The sequence below is a fragment of the Syngnathus typhle genome, linkage group LG12 (genome assembly GCF_033458585.1).
Source record: "Syngnathus typhle isolate RoL2023-S1 ecotype Sweden linkage group LG12, RoL_Styp_1.0, whole genome shotgun sequence".
In the NCBI taxonomy this organism is placed as follows: Eukaryota; Metazoa; Chordata; class Actinopteri; order Syngnathiformes; family Syngnathidae; genus Syngnathus; species Syngnathus typhle.
Window position 1 is genome coordinate 455552 of NC_083749.1, and position 15997 is coordinate 471548.

Below are 15997 nucleotides of genomic sequence, written 5' to 3' on the forward strand. Positions count from 1 at the left end.
AAGCCTGTGGCGAAATTCTTGTCCAAGTGTGTATCAGGCATTCGAGTGGCGACTCCAATCTGCAATTCAATGACGGCGGCGGCGGCGGCGGCAGTGCGGGGAGAGATACGCGGCGCTATTCATCGGCCTTGTGTGTGTGTAGTCCTGTCATGCTTGAGCGAGCTCCATGCTACGCTGTGTGGGAAAGATAAGCCGTGTTCCAATCAGATAGCCCATTGCGGGCCTCACGGCGTTTTTGCTGCCCCCCGGTGGTCTTTGTTTTTTTCTTGGCCCCTTAGTCTGTGTGGGAGCGTCTGGATGCTAGTTTTGGCCTAATGCTGCTCCTTCGAAGGGTTCCCATTTGGCCGAGTGAAATTGCAGTGGTTAGCAGGTTGCGTTAGCTTCTAGGCGCTAGCATCTCTGCAAAGATCATGGCGTTCTTCCTCCGCTATGTTCGTGTCGTCGGAGGCTGCTGACAAACACAGCCGCGGCGATGAAATAAACATAAGTTGCCGACCCGGAACACGCAAACGAGCTTTCAAATGTTTGAAATATTCAAAACAACAGACTCGACGCGGGCGCGACGCTCGCCAAGATTAAGATACGCTTGACGGATTACGATACAATGAGAGCCAATGTTTATTCAGCGGGGTGACATTGTAATCAATGAGTTGATTAGTAATAATTACATCCGTGAGGTCATGACCTGTAGCGCATTTCAAGGGAGAAAGAGTTTTGAATATTCCTGCAATCAAAGGATCGGCAAATGGAAGCAGGAGTTCCGAATATTTCTCCCATTTGATTTGATTACAAATACGATTATATTTTGCAATCATTTTATTTTTACAATATCATTTGCTCGAGTAAGCGCAACTTTGTCATTGTTACAGCAGAGCTAAATAGATGACCTGAAATCAGCCACGTGAGTGGCTGTTGCCGTGGCGACGCTCGTCGGAGCGTGACGGGAAGGACGGACCGTGCCTCGGGCCGCCGATCTCGGTCAGCACCGGGATCAATAAGCGGCTTCTCCATGAAGCTTTTCAGGAAGTTTGGCAATTTTCTCCAGAGGCGCTTTTCACTTCCGAGCTGGAGACTTTTTTGAGTCATCGTTCAGGTGGTACGTACTTTTTGTCTTTCTTCCTCGCCATTTTCCACTCGCTCTCGGAATAACCTCAATTACATCATCTTGCTGGCCACCTGCTATGCTGCTCCGGGCGCTCATGCGGCGCGTTTGAGCGTAAATAATGCTGAGCTAGCATTGCTAACTGCAACCATATGGCTTAAGAAGAAAAATAATTCAATAAAACAAACATCTCAGAACTGCTCTTATCAACTTTAACTTTTTGTTGTCAAGCATCACTTTACTACCAATGTCATCTATACTAATTAGGGCCCAAGTCATTCTATAAATGATCACTTTCTTCTTGATAAATAAGATAGATGATGGATGGATGGATGGATAGGTGGATGCTCCCTTACCTGCCAGGTAATCAGATAGCACGCTGTCTTGCGGCTGCATTCCCATCCTTCGCTTTGCGGCGCTAATGACGAGCCGGGAGAAGAATTCACGCGTCGGCCGGCCACCACCGCTCACCGTCCTGTGCGTGCGTTGTCATCGTACGCCAAGTGAGAGCGACACAAACGGGAGGGGGGGGGGGGATGCTGGGAACTGCTTGAGAAAAGTGAAGGGAGGGGCCGGAGGAGAACAGACAGAGGTGGTCCCAAAAACATCACAGTCATTTCAACACTTCCTAAACTATCGTGACTAACACCTTAGAAAATCAGACTATTAATTAAATACAACTTTGCATGATGTAATAGAATGTGTCAAGTATTTTTTTATTCACTCAGAGTGACACAATGGCCGCTAGCGTCTTCAGCCAACTAAAAGCGTCCATACGTGACAGAATGGCGTCAAAGCAAAGGAACCACGGTCAGGCTTATTTCCATCCGCGTGGATTTGCTGCTTACGCATTAACGCAAACGCTAATCCGCAAGCGGCGAAGCGGCTTCGACGACTTGCCCGCTAATAGAAACGTTGACGGGAATTTGCAATTATTCCCACCTCGTCGACCCTCGGCAAGGTTTCCACGGCAACAAAAAACGTGACGTGAAATTTGTTCTTTGATGGACATGTGTTTTGGAAGACCGCATGACATGATACTGCATAAAGCGCATTTTTTGTAACAAAGACAAGATTCAGTTAGAAACAAAGTGCACAATTATGTGAAAATGAAATTTAAAAACACTTCAGTCGAAAATAAATGGAATGCTTTTGCAAACATCATTAAAGTTAGAGTTACAACTTTTTTATCACGTCACATAAAAGTCAAGATTAGCTTGACACAATCAAGGAAATTGACTTACCCGGCAACACTACTGGGCTTCATTAAGCAAACAGCAGAGGGCGCCATAGCTTCAAACTTTGCACAAACCAGAATGCAAGCTGCCCATTTAAAAAAAAATGAAAAAAATACTGGACCTGCTAAATCAAACATAATGCAGTCTTTCAAATACCTTTTCAAACTTGGAGGCTAATTAAGTCTTCAAAGACCTTGACATGTGTGATTTGGAAAATGTATTCAACATTATTCAAGAAAAATTTGACAGTGCTCAAATACAACGGGGTGTTGTAGTTGCCGGAAAATCCACACGAGGGCGCTTTTGCTCCACGCCTTTTCCATACAAGTGATTTTTTTTTTGAATGAAAAAAAAAATCAGCGGACTGTTCATTTAGCACCCGATAAAATAAAAAAAATAAAAAAGAAATGTAAATGCGACATGGTGAGATGCATGAGTCATCCCACTCTCGTCTTCAGACCTCCGAATGAGGACTCAGGCAAGCAACAGGGGGCGCCAAAGACATCACAGCTCGCCCCCAACGGCCTTAAAAAATCCCATCTCCTGCACATTAGCGCAGATTTTCCCCTGCAGAGGCGGACTTTTAAGTGCTGTCCGTGTGCGTAATGAGTGGACGCGGTCCAGCGGCAAGGCTACAGGCAACAGGTGGCCTCTCGTCTTCAATATTCCAAAAGCTAATTTATCTCCTTCTCCGGTGGCTTCCTTTCATTCGGCCGGCTCGTTACATCTCGGGCCGGCAAGACTCGGCAAAGAAGATGTCATTAATCTCTGTTAGGGGTGTTTAAATGTAAAACGAAAATTTGCAGGAGGGGGGGAAAAAAAACAACTTTAAAAAACAAGCAATCATGAAAGTGGAAATCCAAAGGGGATGGATTCACTGTGGAATATTTGTCGCTTGCAAACGTCAAATGTCAATTTGGGTCTTCGACGCGACAAATATTGCAGACTGCGTGACGCCATTTCAGTGAGGGACATCAAAGTGGCCATCTGTATTCTTTCCAAACATCCCAGCATCCCATAATGCAGAGCAAAGGGTGATGCATAGCGACGCTCCAAAGTGAGGTCACGCAGAGTGGAAGCGCCCAGGGGCTCGCTCCACTTGCCGGCGGTCCCGCTCGCCTCACCATCACGGAAGGAAGACGGTACCAGACACCCTCGGGTCGCATATGCCGCTTCCCGGGATGTCGTTGAGTGCGAACGAGAACGACAATGGACCTCCCAAAGAGGTTCGTTAAAATGAAGAACTTGGGTCAGGTTGGACGGCTGCTTTCCTACGAGTGTGACCTTTCGACCTTTCGTTAGCATCAAAGACACGTATAGCCTTTATTGAAAATACATTGATACAAATATTCACATATACTACACATCCACACAAATATGTACTTGTTTTCCCGACCTTCAAAGACACTTGAGCCTCACATCCAGTCCATGCTTTTGTAGTCAGAAAGCGCTCAGGTGCATTTAGCGGACTTTTCACTCCATCAGCGGTGAGTCACTGCCCCGACATCGCATCGTAGCGCCTCAAAACGCCAAATCCCCCGTTCGACAGGCCAAAATGAGAGCGGGGAAGAAGAAAAAAAAAAGTCCCCGGAGTAATGAAAGCTCTCCCCTCTCAGGGATCAGACAAACAGCATATCTTGTCATCTTGCCTCCATTCTGCTCTTCGATCGCCACCTCCTTTCTTCCCCTCCGCCCTCAAAGTCACAACAAGAGCAGAGCACACCAGGGCCATTTATCAGGAAGAAAAAAAAAAAAAAAAAAAAAAGGAATGCCACACCGTTTATTTCTCTGCCAACTCCCCGGAGAAAGAAAAGATTACCCAAGTAAAGTATTTACGTTGGCTTAGCAACCGAGGCAAAGTGTTCATATCCACAAGCGCGAGTAAAGCATTTTAAGCTTTTCTCTCGCCAGGAGGGGGAAAGTGAGGAAGAAATAAATAAAGAAATAAAAAGGACAGGAAGGAGCATTGCCTTTCTTGACAAAAGCATGAAAGAGCAGGAAAGCAAAAAAATCCTCCAGCAATCCTCGCAGACAGAAAGAGAAAAAAAAGTAAAAAGAAATCAAGCCAGCCATTCTCATCGTCTTTTCCCAGACTTCTCGGAAGCTGCCACGAAACGTGCCGCGGCATGCAAAACAGGCGAAAATAAAATGGAGCGCATTCAAAATCTTTCACACACACATTTCTCACACTTGAATGTTGACAATGGCCAATCAGGTCCAGAAAAAGCACCAAAACATCTTCCTTCACGTTCTTTCCACCTTTCAGCGCTTCATCAAATCCCTTCTCTCGGGCGGCTTGTTCTGCCAGACAAACCGTTTTCCGGCAAGGCCCGCTCGGTCAAGCCGCTCCTATTATTGCTCGCCGATAACCTCCACCAATTAACACGAGCTTAGCCGCCGGAAGAAATCCCTTTAAAGCCACGGCTAAGACGGACGGCGCGGATCAACGGAAAGCAACGGCGTCCGCTTCATTTCAAATGCTATTTAGAATGGGCTTGATCCGTGATCAGAACCGGCCGGCGTTCTTCTCGGACCTGATAAGGAGCTTTTGTCGATAAGCGGGTCGATAGCCCAGGCGGGGAGCTTGCGATGCCAACAAGGTACCGTAAATTCCGGACTATAAGCCGCACCGGACAATAAACCGCACCAGCTAAAATTGGGGGATATTTTAGTTTTTTTCTTATATAAGCCGCACCGGACTATAAGCCGCACGTGCACATGTGTTTTTTTACAATGAAAGACCGTTCACAGAAAGCCTTTTTAAAGTTTTTATAACATCTCAACATTGCCTGTGACGAAGGGTTTAGAGCCCTTCGACGCAAGTCACCTAGCGTGCATTCCCACTAAAGCTCATAATAGTCACAAGCAACACAGCCAGAATAAGCAGCAGCCCTAGTAGTGTTTCAAAATAGTATTTTTGTTGTTTTTTTCTTCAAGATACCGCAGTGTATAAAAGTGATCAAGTCATCACGAAAAAAATCCTTATATAAGCCGCACCTGACTATAAGCCGCAGGGTTCAAAATTTTGGAAAAAAGTCGCGGCTTATAGTCCGGAATTTACGGTAGGTCCGTCTCGAACGGGAAGTAGGTAGTTGACAAAAAACAAATCTATGGCAGAAGTTTGTCGGCAACACAAAAGATTTTACTGTGACAGCAGATGAAAACATTTTACTGGCGCAGTCTTGGATTTTAGGGGTAAAAGGCGAGCGTATAAAGGACGTCTGGCGCCCGCTTGTTTGTCCTCGGGTTACGGCAGATGTCGTGGTCTTATTGCTTTTGGCTCTCTCGCTTCTCGTTTACAACCGTGGTCCGTCCACGGGCCTTTAGTACGTTGTTTTTCCAAGCAGTTTTTTTGCGGACGTAAAGTTTGAATTGTTGGCAGCGCGCTGCCATGCGACAGGGTTCCCTAATTGAAGTAGGAAGATGTCGCTAATTAGCGCTGACTTTATCGACTAACGGTGAGATTTGCTCGACCCATTTACTGTCGGGAGGGGCTGAGGAGGTTTACGGCGGGATAACAATGGAAGCCGGAGTCTCTGAGATCAAACGATTTTATTTCGGTTGTAACCACGAGAAGTAGGAGCGGGGTGGATGAGTGCTGGGGAGGCGGCAGGAGGGGAGGGGAGGGGAGGCGGGTCTCTTCTGGGAACGCTGCTCCAGATTCCGATATCCACTTTGTTTTGTCTCTCGCTCTCCCTTGGCCCTTTGAAATATTTAGTAGGAATTCTTGACTAACGCGCTCGCAATCGCCGCGTTCCCCCGTCGTCCCCGAGAGGCGTCCGTCCGTCAAGCGGCCAACATCTGGAAGCGGACAGCCGTTCCCTCCGGACGCCGCGGATGGCCGCGTCGGATCGAGCGGCTGCTTCCTTCCTGCCTTCCGTGGCGGGCCCGCCGGAGAGACTCTTGTCCCTCATGCCACAAATCCATCCAGCCAATCATCTGCGGCGTATCCCAGTTAGGTTGGAGCTGGGGTCCATTCCCTGCTGGCTTGAGGTAGACCGGGGGCGGGTTCACCATCTGTGGTTTCTGAAGTGGTGGATGGGTTCCTGAAGAATGGATCCCCCTTGGTTTGCCACCCCCCCTTCCTTCCTCCGTGTCTTTTGGTACCTGCTGATAGTGTCGTGGTGAAATGAGGAGAGGAACCTGGCTAATCCGCGTTACCGGGGAGAATATCGGCAACGGCGCAGGTTAATATCCATACAGGCCAAGGTTAAGCTGACGGACATAATGGCGAGCGACCCCGCCGCCGCCTTCTCCGTGCCGCTTGTTACCCCGCCCCGCCCCGCCGCACGCCCTTGCCTTGTTAGGGCACGGGCGCCATACGACGTGCTTTTGTTTTAGCTATGCTAATAATGCGTGTCCTCTTATCCATACAGATGAGAACGGGGAGAACAGATGGCCGGGGGAAACAGGAGTCACCTCGCACCAAATTAACCGCCGAGCATCTTTGCATCCCCCGCTGGGAGCTGAAGATTCTCGCCGCTGAAAACGCCACAGCTCGACGACGACATGGCAAGGTGCCAGTTGGGCCACTGTGTGGAAAAGTTACAAGGTAGGAGAATTCATCTCCGTTTTTTTTTTGACTGTGTGTGGTTGGCATCTCATGCCGCGGTGACTCTGCAGTTCTGAGTGCACCGTTCCAGTTTAACGCCCAACACGGTATACTGTAAACGTGCGGCCATTTCTGTTTCTAGCTAGACGCTAACCCGTGACGGCTCACCTTTAAAAGTCGATCAAAGCGTAACGAGGCTAGCGAAACAAAAGAAGGTGAGCCAAACGGGGCCTGGAGTACGAGAAGAAGCAAGTTTTGATTCATGCTTTTGGCCTGCTGCGAAAGCCCCGACGGGCCGCCCCGGCAGAAGATCATTACTCTGCCTGTCATTGCTAACTGTATCACGCCGGAGACCGGCTCGGCGTATCGCTCTAATATCGCTCCCGTTAAGATAACGCGGCGGTGGGGGCAGGGCGCAATGAGCCCCATTGATTTCCGCTCCAACTTGAAAATCATCAGCGTCCAGACGGAGCGGCCGTCACCGGTTTTTGTTTTTTCGCTGACCGCGGCCTTCCCGGTAATAACCGCAGCAGTTGATAAGCTGGTGACCGTTAAAAATCAATATTCATCTCGACGGAAAGCTATTGCGAGCGCGCCGATCACGTCCGCGGATGACGCTAATCGATTCAATACGATTATTTCATTGGATTAGACCGCGGGGCTTGGATAACACAATACAAATTGCGTCTTGAATATCCTTCCAATGCCGTTAGCATTCTCTTCTATCTTGATATTCAGGCTGATCCAAAAAAAAATAATAAAATGCCTTATGGCACATTTACAGCAATGTTTTTTTGTTATGTGCATCGACCCTGTTTGATAAATCAACAAATAAATAAAGTTCACATTCCACTCTGTCCTCGAAAGAAATTTACGCGCGATTATTCACAGCAACAACGACAACTCGAGGCGGCCTCACCAGCCACCAGGCGCCGGTCAATGAGCGTCAAGCCAGCAAACAAACGATTCCTCGGAATTGAATTACTGGGAAAAAGAAGGATAAAAAAAGAAACAAAATAAAGCGCCATCAAACTTGTAACTTTTTCCTGCACTCGCTTACAACCTGAATAAACTAAACGGCCCGACAGTCTAATCGATGACGTCTTCGTCACACTTTGTTACCAGTCGCCCCCCCCCCCCACCCAAAAAAAACTAAAGAAGACACTCAAGGACTCTGAATGGAGGCCTGATAAATAAACGACGGAGGCTCCCGATATCTCGCTTGGAAACCTGCTTGGCCCTGTCAGCGCACGAAGCGCTTGCATCAGTCTTCGCTCTACCTGGAATGCTGAGAAGAGGATTAGAGGCCAAGGAAGAACCGCCGGCGGGCTGGAGACGAGAGCAAGAAAGAAAAAAAAGAAAGAAAAGGGAAAATAAAACAAGAGCCTTTCCTTGGTAATCCACCAGACCAAATATCTTATTCGCCTTGGTCGATAATGGCTCTGATGGAGAGGTCGCGCCGGCCGGGCTGATCAGAGCGCCGTTTGCATGGCGCTTGCTAAAATATGACAGCTTGTCTCGTCACACTCGGCCTCAAAGAGATTGGACGCGGTAGCCGGCACGCTTGAAAAGACGCTTTGAGAAGATGGGAGGAAAATGTGGCGCTAGGATTTTGCTTCTGCGCTGGGAACTTGCGTCATCTTTAACGGTTAAGACCAGGACAAGACTTTTTGAGTTTAAGACAAAACCGGGACCTTCAAGGTCTCGAGGTCTTGAGGGTTAGAAGACAAACACAAGGTTGGGTGAATCTTTTGGAGAAGCCATTAGCTTAATTTTAGCTAGCAGACAGTTGCTAGAAGATGAATAACCAAATGAAGAAATGGAAATTACAGTGACTGGTTTGGGGCACAATGAAAAAACTATTTCCAACATGAGGCAATAATGTCGACAGGTTATCTGCCACCGGGAAAAGCTGTTGGGTTGTGCTACCGACAACCTAGCAAGGTGAGAACGTCGATGCCCGAGTGGCAATTCAAGCAAAAAAATCGTTTCGACGACTTGAAAGCTTTTTTGTCATGTGTGGCTTCGCACATTTCGTTCAAATATAGAAATGAATGCCGCTTACACTGGCGTACCGTAATTTTCGGACTATAAGTCGCTCCTGAGTATAAGTCGCCCCCCACCCAAACTATGACAAAAAAACGCGACTTATAGTCCGAAAATGACGGTAATTAAAAATAAAACAAATATATCGCTTAGCATCACCGCTAGTTGGGATCCAAATGATTGCGTGTGTAATTCTAGAGAGCAAACTTTTCGGCTGCTGGTTATTTCGGCAGCCCTCCAGGTTGATATTTTGATTCGTACTTAATACTGGAGAGGACTGATGAGATGGTGTTTGCAATCTTTTTCAGCTTGGGTGGGCAAAGTATTATTGATTTTTTTTTTCCTCTCCAACCCTTCAGCAGGTGGATTAAGAAACGAGTTTGCCTCTTTGGACGATGGCTAAGCATGAAAGGGCCTCGCGGGTGTACCACATTCAACTATTTCCTCTCCTGACATTTCTAGCTAACAGTCCGACAAACAAGCGGCAATCTGTCGGGGAGGGGGGGCAGCGGACATATTGCAATACGCTTGAAAAGATTTGATTAGGATGAGTGCGAGAGCAGGAAAATGACCGTATTGATTTTTCAAAAGCTTATGAATAAAATGACGCCGGTCCTGTTGGGAGTGCCAAATAAATGTATCGTTTTCAAAAGGTGTGACGACGTCTGTTTTATTTTTGGGTGCTTTGTGGAAGCAAGATTTTAGAGGTGGATTGAGGTTTTGTCACTCCGTTTTTGTTAACTCAAGAGATTCAAAAGTGTGAGAGCTTCCTCTGGGAGAAATTCTCAGGTTTGAGCGCATAATCCAGGCGCTAATTTTTGTCGAAAACTGCTGGAACATTCCGAGTCACGTCGCCCACATGTCCCGCCTACCGGGTGACAGTCGCGACAAATCCCAAACCTTCTCTGTCGCAAAAATGGTAAAGAGGCGACACGTCAGCTCAGCGTCTCGCCGAACGATATCCCGGAGCCGGCGTACGCGGCGCCCTATCGCAGTGCCAAAAACAACGTGAAAAAAAGCACCTGATGACGTTTGGCTATTATACGAAGAGTTGACGGCGTCTGTCGGGAAATAGCGCTTTGAGTCGCTGTCAGGTAAACAAGGCCAAGGAAACAAGAAGTGCACACCAATCAAAATGGCTATTTTGGGAACATTTTCGGGAAAATGTCAAATTGTAAATGACCTCATATGTTGTGCATGAGTCCAATTTTGGAGCCTCCCAAAATTTAGAGAACGTACTGAGGCGAGCAGGTTCACCTCGTGGATGTAGCGACAGATGTCACTTTTTGTCAAGACATGTCGGCCTTGGCTGCTCACTTGGCGTTTGTCTAAGCAGCTTGGAGGCGCTTATTAGGCTTCGTCTGCTTCACAAGACTGCAGCGTTATTGTCGCCCATGCCGCTGCTGCTGCGGCGGCGGCGGCGGGCCGGGCCTTTGCTATCTCGGCTTTCAGTTGCCGACTTAGCCGACTTAATCCAAGCGCTGCAATTATAAAAACCGTCACTACTGAAGAAAAACACGGTAGCAGCATCCGGAATACACAAAGGCTAACACTGGCTTGTCGATCATTCCTCTAGTAGAGTAGAACTACGCTGTTTAATTCCCATTATGTCAATTAAAGTGTAAAAAAATAGGGACACAGAAAGTAGAGCGGAACAATTTAGAAAAATAATTCAGATTTTTTTTTTTCAATCATGATTTCATAAAGGATTATCTTTTCAAGATCCCCATTTTATATTATCTTAAAATGAATTCCAATCAATTATATTTCTTTCTATTTATCTTGTATCTGTGCACTTGTATAATTATGACTCGATAGTGAGGCGCCACCGCGCAACGTTAGCGCAATGTTAGCTTACGTTATCTTACGATTGTTGTTTCTTTCTCTGCTGCGCGAATTTCGCTTCACGGGTCTCGCTCGCTTGCTCCTGAAATTGACTGGAGCTGGGATGCTTTTATTTTTTTTCCCCTGGAAAGGTGACCTCCACTCCCGACCGTGATGAATCTGTGGCAGCTTTCTGCGCCACGAAGGCTTTTTTAATGTTGAGGGGGGGGGGGGGGGGGTAAACTCTGAATGTGAGTTAATGAAGCCTATAAATAGTGAATGAAGAGTGAAACTAGAGAGGACAAAAAAAAAAAAAGGTACACAGCCTGGAAACATGCAAATCATGCGAGTTGAATGACCTTCGGAATAAAGGAACGTTTCAAACTGAGCGGAGAGCAAAACACCCAATTACCTCCGTTGCGCATCCTCAAAACATTCGCCCGTCTAATTTGCAAAATACATTTGAGGTAAAGACACATGTCCCCACCATCTTGATTCTGCTTCTGATACCGTGTCATCGACAATTTAATTAAAACAAAGTCGAGGTTTTCACCGACATGAAGCCTCAGGTGACAACGGTCATCTGTCCTCTCCACCTTTGGCTCCAGGTGCCGATGGCTTCATTATCTGCGCTTCCTTGCACATTGCTTAATTAAAAGAAAGCAAATGGCTTCAAGGGCAGCCACCTGAAGACAAAGAGGAACGTGCTGACTGGCCACCGTTGGAAAGAGTCATAATGTGGCAAAAGAGCAGCGGGGCGGCGGCTGGGCCGCGCCGTGTAAAACGCGACGCTCCATTAATAGCGCGGCGGCCGTAAAGCTGTCGCCGGCATGCCGCCGTCGTCCCGCATCAAAGTGATTTGCGGCGGGCGCGAGGTGCCAGGCCTCAGTTCCCCTAATGACGGCGGGATCCATCACGCTCATTTAATCAACGTTGAAAGGAAAGCAAAGACGATGGATGAGGCCATCGCGCACCTCGATGGCCACTTCATAAAGTCGCTCCGCCGCCCCGTCCCGCACTCGAGAAAGCTTGATATGATCGCCAGCCATTCACTGGCCTCAAAGTGCTTCTTTCTTAAACGGACGGCGGCGCGGTGATCATCGAAAAGCCATTACGGCTAAGTATAAGGCTCTGGAAGTTCCAAGGAGACTTCGAATGGGGTTAAGGCGTGAAGCTACATCACGAATGGTGGCAAAAATCAGACTTAGAAAATACAACAGAGAACTTTCGAACAACGCCGTCAAGTATCTGTCTGGCCTGTCGGGAAGGCTCGTCATCGCGTTCCTCAAGGACGAGTCATCTTTGGCTTAGCCTCTAAAAACGTTGCTTGAAAGACGTCCAAATGGACCGGCGGCGGCGGCTTGATGGACAGACGCAATTTCAAAAGTCAAATCAGAAAACGGTCGATTACTCGCGGGCGGATGCGGAGTGTTTGAGAAAGTGCAAATGCGGATCAGGTTTGCGGGCGAGAAAGCAGGTTGAGGTCGTGCCGTCCACGGAAGTTAGACAACGGCCTATCGCTTTTAAGTACCGTATTTTCCGCCCTATAAGGCGCACCTAAAAACCTAAGATTTTCTCAAAAACCAACAGTGCGCCTTATAGTCCGGTGCGCCTTATATATGGACCAAATTCTTAAATTCAAACTGGCCCGAAGTATTGTGTCATGAAATCAATCATAAGTGGCCCGCTGAAGACTATGAATCATGTCTCAAAAAGACTATGGATCATTATTTTACGATTATAAAGTAATTTGTTCCGTCTGAAGTTGAAATAAAAAAGATAAAATGGAGAATGATTTGATTTGGATTCAAAATCTGACATGATGCATTAATGGTGCGCCTTATAGTCCGGTGCGCCTTATATAAGGATAAAGTTTTAAAATGGGCCATTCATTGAAGGTGCGCCTTATAGTCCGGTGCGCCTTATAGGCCGGAAAATACGGTATTAGCGGTCCTTTGCTAGCAAAAGAAAAATGAACGAAGATTAGGTTTGAAGGAGAGTGTTGGCAATGCGGGAGTCGGTAAACCAAGCCTGCGCTCTCCATTTGTCAAAATAATAGAAAATAAAAGCTCACAGCGAGCGAGCTGTCCATCAGCAGCCTCTGCTCGGCTTCCCTGCCGCCTGACCCGCTTGTTTGCCATCCATCTGCGGCAGCCGACATTACATGGCGGACACCAAAGCTCATTTGAGGACCCCTGCGCCAGCCGGCCGCCCTTGACAGCTCGCAATGTGGAGACGGCCCCGTGATATGACGGCGAGCCCGATTCGTATTTGTTACCAAGCCAACGTGCGTTTTGAAGAGCGCTCCGTGATACGCTGTGTAGCCGAGTTAAATGACTTCTCATTCCGTCTGACATGTGCAAACAATCCGAGCCGGCGACCTCCCCGCGGTCGGAGACGTCATCGTACATTAGCGCCGTGATGGAAGTGCGATGCGGAAAGCCCCGAGGGGACCCGGCGGCGGCAGTCCGATATCGCCGCCGACAGACACGGCCGTCGGTAATCTGGAGTCTGATTACTACCCGTGACGCTTTGCGAATGCCGAGTGGACGGGCGGGCGGACCCTGACCAGAGCACCCATTGAGCGATGTCAGCCGGCGGAAGTTGAGGTTCAGCCAGGCAAACAAGGTGCGATTGAAATTACACCGAAAAGGTGCTCGGAACACACGAGATGACGTGCGGCGGCGGGAAAGAAATAGCCAAAGTACATATTGAACAAGTCCTACGCTCTTCATCTCCGCCGCTTGAAGACCCCCCCGGGAGGATTCCGCACGGCAAAGGCTCAATCATAACGCCATGATGAAGTCGAGCTTACCTCGAAAAAGTCAAGTGCTTGAAGAATAAACAAGCTGGAAAGATTTGGACTTCCACAAGACAAAAGAGCCTTTTACGCTAGCCGTTCAACTTTAGCGGGCATCGATGAAGAACGCGTTCCAACGGGAACAAAGTACGTTTAACAGAATCATTATTGGTACGGTGACGATTACTAAAAGGTTTGGAAGAGGCGGCGATTTATTATGCAGAGTCCTGCTGTTTGTTGCGCGCGAAGCTGAACGCTACAAAGCGTCTCGAGGGCAGCCGGTGGCAGCCGTGACGCTCGCTAATTGTTTTCCTGGGGGACGCGGTTGAAAGCGAGCCAAGTGCCGGGTCGGGTCGGCTCATCCTTCCTTCCACCACCTGGCCAAGTTGAATCAAAGCCACGTCAAGTTTGGACGGGTAATACCGAGGCGGCCTACGTTGAGTGACATCCCGTTTGGATGCTAACGGCTAGAAGCTAAGCGCTAGCCTCGTTCGTCTTTGCCGTGTAACACGATTGACGAAACTACCATACGTGAGATTCTTTGTTTCCAAAAACACGCGTTCTAAGACTGACCAAGGTTCTAAATTGTCTTCAACCCTTACGAAAAGACTCGCCGACTCGTCTTTGAAGTTGACCAAAACAAACCGAGCGGGTTTGCTGAATTGCGTCGAAATGTCAATCCTTCTCTTTTCCTCAGCGTTCAAAGGCCTGCCCAACAAATAAAGGCCAAAGTGCAGATGCGAGCAATGATTCGACTTGGAAATCTGTTGCTCCTTTTGTGTCAAAGTGAGGCAAACCCGAATGGCGGCGGGAGCATCTGATTAGGACGTCTTCTCTGAAGTCTCCCTACTGCCGGCGGGCGGTTATTTTGGGCACAAGACTTGCCGTGGACACTTTGTCCCAAGTGGCTTGCCTTAATATGCCAGGGAGGACTTGTAGGACAGCTGCAGGAGCCCGCCAGGCACGAGCGTGCATGTCATTGCAAGCAGCTGTGCAGTGCTGCGCTTTACACAGCACACAACCAAACAGACCTGCGCAATTAATACAGACCATTAAAAGCTGCAAAAGCAGCCCTCGCACTGCCTGTAGGGGGTGAGTTTGGGGCCAGATGGGAGGTTGCAAGGCAGGAATAAATAGCCGTCGATATTTTTGACACTTGTTCTCGCGAGGTGTTAAATCGGGGCTCACCGCGGCGAGTTGCGCGCACGATTAGCTTAGCGCTGGATGTCACGCCGGCGCCCAAAACGCAACAACATTAAAAGACCGACTAGTGTCTGGTGGGAATCCGACGTGGGGCGTCTCTCCACAGAGACCCCATGCTAATCATGCCAGCAGACAAGTGCAAGCTAGCGGATCTTACGAGAAAGAGAGGACTGCGCCGTTGTGGGAGTGGTCACAAATCCGCTCGTCAAAGAAGCCGTTTTGATCAAACGACATCAGTCGAATGCGTGTCGAAATAGCCGCGAGCAAACTCTTTTGACGATACATTTCCGCAAGGGCGACTCATGTCACGTTGCCTGTTGTTGCCTCGCTAAGCGTGTGGGAGGTAATTAAAGAGCCTTGAAGAAAATGACACCCTTGCATAACGGCAATAATAGCTTTTGTTTTGAAAAATGCTAAGTGCCGCTTCCACGAAAAGGGAGGAAGAAAAGATTGGCTCCCAAGCGGTGGTCTTAATACTTTCCTTGTGGCACGCTCTGACGGCAGGGAGCCTGATGACGCCTGACGGGCGGAAAGGCCAGCGGACTCCAAATGTGGCGCAGAGAATTCAATTATAGCAGTTCACACTCTTCCCATTATGGAATATCCAGTCATTAGGGCTGCCATTCCCATTTCCCTCGCAAGTGACACGGCCGCTAACTCGCTCGACGACCCCGTCCGAGCGAGCTGCTTCCAAGCGGCCATTTTGGACCACTTCTACGACAAGATGTCCAAAATGGCTTTTTTGTTAGGAGCGGATCATTCGAAGGCATAAGGGGGCTGTCGCACGTTGCCCCGAACAAATAGCTGACTCGGTATTCCGCCAAGCAAAACGAGGTTACTTCGAAACGCCCGCTACCCAATAAACATCGCAATCAGGTTACGGCCCAATGCCACACAGGATTTATCACCCTGTGTGTAGGAGGGGGAGACCCCAGAAAATGGCGTTTGTGGACCTTGTGGGACAAAAAGTTCCACCATATTAGATTTCCTCCTTTATTGCCTGAACCAAAGTGCAGCACCTCAGGACTTGCTCCCATTAGTTCATTGAACTTTCCTCCCTTCAAAACAAAGCCCAGCAAATATAAGAATCAGCAAGCGATTTTATTTATTTGTACGACCCGAATCATCTGCATTGGAAACCAGCGCACGGATTTATCATTAGCGAGCGTGTGTAAAAGCAGAAAGGCTTTGTGCGACTCCAGCCGCGATAACAACCAAGCTGCAAATGTAGC

The 15997-nt window shown here is 48.3% G+C and overlaps 1 long non-coding RNA gene across 1 annotated transcript in view; it reads left to right on the forward strand.

The window, feature by feature from the left end:
• Window positions 1-5997: 5997 nt before the first annotated feature.
• The window catches only part of LOC133163343 (uncharacterized), a 53253-nt gene continuing 43253 nt past the window's right edge, over window positions 5998-15997 (forward strand). The window contains exons 1-2 of the long non-coding RNA XR_009716366.1: window positions 5998-6527; window positions 6717-6892. This is a non-coding gene — a long non-coding RNA (uncharacterized LOC133163343). The remainder of the gene's footprint in view (window positions 6528-6716; window positions 6893-15997) is intronic.